We start from the raw sequence: 6272 nt of genomic DNA, 5'->3' as shown, positions 1-6272 counted from the left end.
TTTGCAGCTTAAAAAAAAGCTATTTTCTGTATTTTGAAGAAGGTTGAAATCAAACTTTGCTGTGATTTTGAAGAGATAATGTGCAATCGTTGTTTTCTGGTGTTCATGCCCTTGAAGATTCATTGTCACATGTACAAAATTCATTTTGTTTTTGGCCGCATGTGCCAAGCGTCTTGCTGTTTTGAGAGTTGGTTCTTTTTTTAATAATTGGTTTTTGGGGGAAAGGAAATGGCGCAGTATCTGTTTCATATATCGTTGGACACCTGAACCGCGCCGTAAGGGAAGGGTAATGGAGGGAGTGAAAGAAGAAAGGAAGAGAGAGGTGCCGTAGTGGAGGGCTCCGGAATAATTTCGACCACCTGGGGATCTTTAACGTGCACTGACATCGCACAGCACACGGGCGCCTTAGCGTTTTTCCTCCATAAAAACGCCGCCGCCGCGGTCGGGTTCAAAACCGGGAACTCCGGATCAGTAGTCGAGCGCCCTTAACCACTGAGCCACCGCGGCGGTTCTTTTAAAAGGTGTTTTGAGTACTAGGTAGCTGTTATTTTTATATTGTACAGCAAACTCCACTTGCTGTTCAAGATGACTGCCGGGGTGATAGGTGTTTCTAGTCTAGCATTTACTGTTTGCAGTGCTTATACTCTGTTTATTTACACTTGTTGGTGTCAGACTCCAGTGTGTTCCGTAGGTGAAACAAACGTGTTTGCTTGTGGAGGTGAGGTCAGTGATGTGTACTTTTTGAATGAGTGTTTGCTTGGAATATGCGGATGAAGAGGAACTGGCTCACATGCATATTTGGTAGGAAACAAGGCTTGTGAGGAAGGTTCCGGTCCAAGTCACCAGCGCCCACTTTTGTGAGTTGTAAGAGGGTTGCTTTTGTTGTGTAATGCTGCGCCTTCCCATTGGTGCCAGATGAGGACCTCCATGTGCTCCGATGGCTACCTATGTGTCTGTCGGTGCTATTAAGCTGCAGAGTAATCCAGAGTAGTTGATTTATGACAAAGTCGACGATTTCATAGCTCAAACTGTATCTGCTGATCCCATGAGGTTTTTGACAGCTTTTCACAGATAGCAAAGCATCCTCTGCAGTGCCATCAAAATTGAATGTATGAAAGAAATGCTGTTGTTGCCACTATTACTACTCTTTATTCTTTAGTCCATGATTACCCCGCTTAGCCCGAGGGCGCTACAGCAGGGGCATTCGCTTCACCTCACTGCCATTCTGGTTATTGGCGCTGCAACTGAAACTAGTTTTCCAGCAGAGTAATTACAGATCGTGATACGTTCCAAGCAACACAAGCATTGAAGCATAGTTAAAGCTATCTTTATAAATCCGAGTGAAGAAATCATAAAATTCATTAGGCTTCAGAACTAGTAGCTTCCATACATGATGGATGCTGCAGGTAGTTTATCGTCGGAAGGAGCAAAACTAAGCCATTCTTAATTTCTACTTCAGGTGTACCTCCACTTCCAAGTTTCTTCAGCATAAACATGTTTGGCTTATATGCCATAAGGAGAAAAAAAAGCATTGATAATGCTCATTTACGGGCACTTTGTTTTTAGGTGACAAAGTGTCTTTGTCGGCCCATTTTGGAAGTTTGCATGGTGTGCCTACTTCATGATACCATTTGACACAGAGGCTTCACTCAGAAACACAGGATAATGAAGGAAGGACGGGATGAGCTCTAATTGACAACAGCATCTAGCAAAGCAATGTATGCGGCCAGCCACAACAATTAAACAGCAATGGTGAATGTTTTGTGACTACATGAGAAAATTTGTATCACAGCAATAACCATCAAAAGCAAAGAAGGTGAAATCTTCATACCTGTAGCGAAATTAAAAACAGGAATAAAGCCTCACTTTAAAACGTCAAATAAAACCTATATTATCTAGAATTAAGCAACCTAAGAGCTCTTTGAAGAAAATCAACAGCAGATCTATCATTGACATGCGTCCTTTCTCAACCTGTGAATGAGAGGCGCCTCAAGAATCTCCCAAGCTAACTTCACTTCACTTCACTTCACTTTATTACCTTAAAGACCCCACTTTGGGGGTGTTACATAAGGGGTGGGAGTACAAATATAGGTTGAATATGATTGCTTACATGACATTTATGAAATGCATATTTAATTTGTTCACAAAACTTGATTGGCAGGTGATGGCATCAACGTCGTGGGGAAGGCCATTCCAGTCTTTAGCAGTGCGAAGAAAAAAGGATGCGGAAAAAGTGACGGTGCGGGTGTGTTGGCATGACATTTGCAGTGGATGGCCGGTGCGATGAGATATGCGAGCGGACTGTGTGATGTAGGGTGGTTGTCCGAGGGAACTGTAAAAAAACTTATGGAACAGACTAAGAGAAGCAATGCGACGACGATGGGCAAGAGTTGATAAACCTGATTGTCGTTTAAGTGACGATACACTGATGTCGTATGAATAGGCAGAATGAATGAACCTCGTGGCGCGATTTTGGACAGATTCTAGTGAACTGATGAGATATGCTTGTTGCGGGCTCCAGATAGCAGATGCGTATTCTAGTTTTGGTCGAATGAGTGATTGGTAGGCGAGAAGTTTAATACTTTGAGGGGCGTGCCGTAGATGACGTTTCAAAAAACCCAATGACCGGTTAGCTGATGCGACGATGTTTGTTACATGAGAGCGCCAGGAGAGATCCTGGCACAAGGTGACACCTAGGTACTTGTATGAGTATACAGATTCTAGTGGAACGTTAGCAACGGAGTAAGGAAAAATATGGGGGTTACGCCGGCGGTGAAAAGATACGAGTTTACATTTATTAGGATTAAGCGACATTAGCCAGTCATCGCACCAGGCATGCACTGTGTCAATGTCGTTTTGCAGCTGTGATTGGTCAAAGGTGTTGAAAATCGTGTGGTAAATAACGCGGTCGTCTGCAAACAGACGAACATTGCAAACCAGGTTTGAGGGTAAGTCGTTTATGTAGATTAAGAATAGGAGGGGAGCAAGTACAGAACCTTGGGGTACGCCTGATGTTACTGGAAGAGGGTTGGAATTCTGGCTGTTAGCGAGAACAAACTGGGAGCGCTTAGAAAGGAATTCTTCGATCCACAATAAGACGTTAGGATGCAGTTTTAGCATGGTTAGTTTTAGCAGTAAACGCCTGTGGGGAACTTTATCAAATGCTTTAGCAAAGTCTAGAAAAAGAGCGTCAGTTTGTAAATTTAAGTCGAGGTTAGAGTGAACGTCATGAAGAAAGACGGCCAGTTGAGTTTCACATGACAAACCCTTGCGAAACCCGTGTTGTGAGGGATGAAAGAAGTTGATAGCGTCAAGAAAGTCCATGATTTGAGAATAGATGACGTGTTCCATGATTTTGCAAGGTATGCTGGTTAATGATATCGGACGGTAATTTAAAGGAGAATCTTTGTTACCAGACTTAAAGACGGGAATGACCTTTCCCACTTTCCAGTCATCCGGAATGGAACCTGTAGAAAGCGACTGTGAAAACAATAACAATAAGTACATTGCAGAAATATTATTAGTGTTGCGCAGTATTTTGGAGTTAATTTCGTCGACGCCGGCCGATGATGAAGTTTTAAGGTGTTCAATGAGCGAGGTAATGCCGGCTTCAGAAAACGCGATAGCAGGCATGCTGGACTCTATATTGACGGCGAAAGTTGCAGTTGGTGGGTGAATTTCATTAGTGAACACAGATGAAAAGGTGTTATTAAAAATGTCAGCGCACTCAATGTCACTACCCGGCACTACCCGGCAAAGGCACTACCCGTTATCATTCCTTTAACTATTTTGCAGAGGTCCATCGCTCACCTTGGCTTCGCGGATTGCTCGCGTGGTGCACGCGGCTCAAAAACCTCGAGGACGCCAGCGTACCATTGATTAATGCAGTTTTGAAGGGAACAAGTGATTGACTTAAATGAGCTTGTCTCAGACTGGCTGACGAAACGGTACCCAATTCTGTTCAGGCGTGTAGGAGTTAGGCGGTGTTTTTTTTCCCCCGGGTGGGGGGAGGGGGGGGGGGGGGCTCGGAAAAAGATTTCGCAGCGGCAAAATTTAAGCGGAGAGCTGTAGTGCTCTTGACAGAGAGAGCGGTTAACGCTGCCCATAACTGGCCAGTTGTTTTAACCCATGTGATATGATAGTCGGCACAGTGTTCGAAGACGCAATCTAGCCCTTTCTTACAAAATGCCGCGGGATCACAGAATGATTGGAGAATTCTCAGGATTTCGAAACCATTAATATCACCACCTGAAGGGAAGTTGCGGAAACGGAGGAGCGTCTTGACCTCCCGGGAACACAATCATCATCGTCCTTAATTACTGACTTCTGGTATTCCTGTTTTCCCGCACAATAATTGTCTTCGGTTGCTGGCCGTAATGTACAGTATTTAATAGATATTCTGGCAACTTTTAATTTGGTAGCGCTATATCAGACTTCCCCGGCTCATAAAGACACACTATTAGCATCATCATTATGATCATCGCCATCATCCTGAGGGTAAACGGCATGTGTCGCTGCATGATCGTTGCAGTATGTCATACATGAGAACTGATGCGTTTACCTGCTGGACAATCCGGATGTCATTAATGTGGACCGTGTTGCGGGCACTCTTTGTAATGCGTCATGCAAAAGCGGATAGGAGCGGGGTGGATGGGGTCCTGGTATGACGTTACATTGCAACGTTGTCACGTGACTAGATGTGACGTCATATTACATCATCACGTGAATAGCTTTCCTGTCATATTACTTCGTTTTCATGTGGCCTGGTATCACGTCACACTCGTGTGGTGTCGCCACTAGTTATATTAATTAGTCCTAGCGTTACTAATTACTTTTTAGCATTAATTATCTGACGTCATAATCGTCGCGTGACCTCACAATTTGAGGTTGAGGTGAGGTTGAGTGAGGTTGGCAGTGTCCTCAAAAAAATTAAGGTCAGGAGACCTCAGCCTCAACTGATGAGGTTGAGGTTTAGTGAGGTCGGCCCATTTTTTTTAGGTGGAGGTGAGGTCGAGATTATTGTGGTCAAATGCCCCCGGTGGCGTCAACACACCGACGCTGACTTTCTGTCGCGCTTTCCGCTTCCGACAACCATACTGCGATGGCGACAACTTCGACGAGTGCCTCTCTTCTGTTTCACCCACGTTTCCTGATCCTAACCAGTTCAAGACTGAACAATGCAAGGACACGAAGTTAACAGCGGTCTTCGACGCCGGCAGTCATTCCCTTGCTACCCGTTTCTGTATTCGCGCCGGTTTACTTTACAAGAAGAATGTCACGCCTGGCGGTGCACGGTTCCTTCTCGTCGTGCCGGAAAGCCTTCGCATCCCTCCTCTTCAGCGTATCACTACGATCACGAGTTGCCCGGATCCTTCACCGCACAGAACTTTTTTACTGGTCCAAAATGCGTCGAACGATTCAATAATACGTAGTCAGCTGTGTACAGTGCCAGTGTTTAAAGCTCCCTACGTCGTGTTCGCCAGGCCAGCTGCGCCCGGTCACATCTTCGACCGCGCCATTTGAGCAAGCGGGCATAAACCTGTTAGGCCTTTTTTCCCAGTCTGCAAAACGGTAACCGCTGGGTTACAGTGTGTGTTGACCACCTAACACGATAACGTGAAACAGCCGCCATACCATGCGCCACTGCTTCCGATGTATCTCTATTACTCCTACGCTTTCTCATTCTCCGACATGGCCCTCCTCGCGTTCTTATGAATGGTCGTGGGCGCCCGTTTATTGCGGATGTTGTCCAAGGACTTCATCGCTGCGAATGCAATTTTCGTCACTCGACACCGTATCATCCACAAACTAATTGCCTCGTCGAACGCTCAAACCGCACACTCACCACTATGCTGTCAATGTTCGTCGATTCTGACCATAAGAACTGGGATGATATGCTCCCTTTTATTACGCATGCGTACAACGCTGTACAACATGAAACAACTGGCTACAGCCCATTTTACCTCGAGTACACTCGTGTTCCCCGCCGCTGCATCGACACCATCCTTCCTTTCTCTATCCTCCGCATTTTGGACTCACAGCAGCGCTCTAAACACCTCAACGACATCCTCCGTCAGCCCATATGCTATGATCATGTCCTGCTGGTGTGGTTGTGGACGCCGCTCCACAAGCGTAGTTTGTGTTTGAAGCTCCTGTCCCGCCACACTGGCAATCTTATTGTGATCGTGCGCATCACTGATTTGAACTACGTCGTCTAGCGCCTTACTGACAGTGGCCGATGTTCACAAAAGACCCAGGTGGTGCATATTGCC

Source organism: Amblyomma americanum, chromosome 8 (assembly GCF_052857255.1).
Source record: "Amblyomma americanum isolate KBUSLIRL-KWMA chromosome 8, ASM5285725v1, whole genome shotgun sequence".
Lineage (NCBI taxonomy): Eukaryota > Metazoa > Arthropoda > Arachnida > Ixodida > Ixodidae > Amblyomma > Amblyomma americanum.
The sequence above is the reverse complement of the archived record's forward strand: the minus strand, read 5'-3'. Positions refer to the sequence as shown.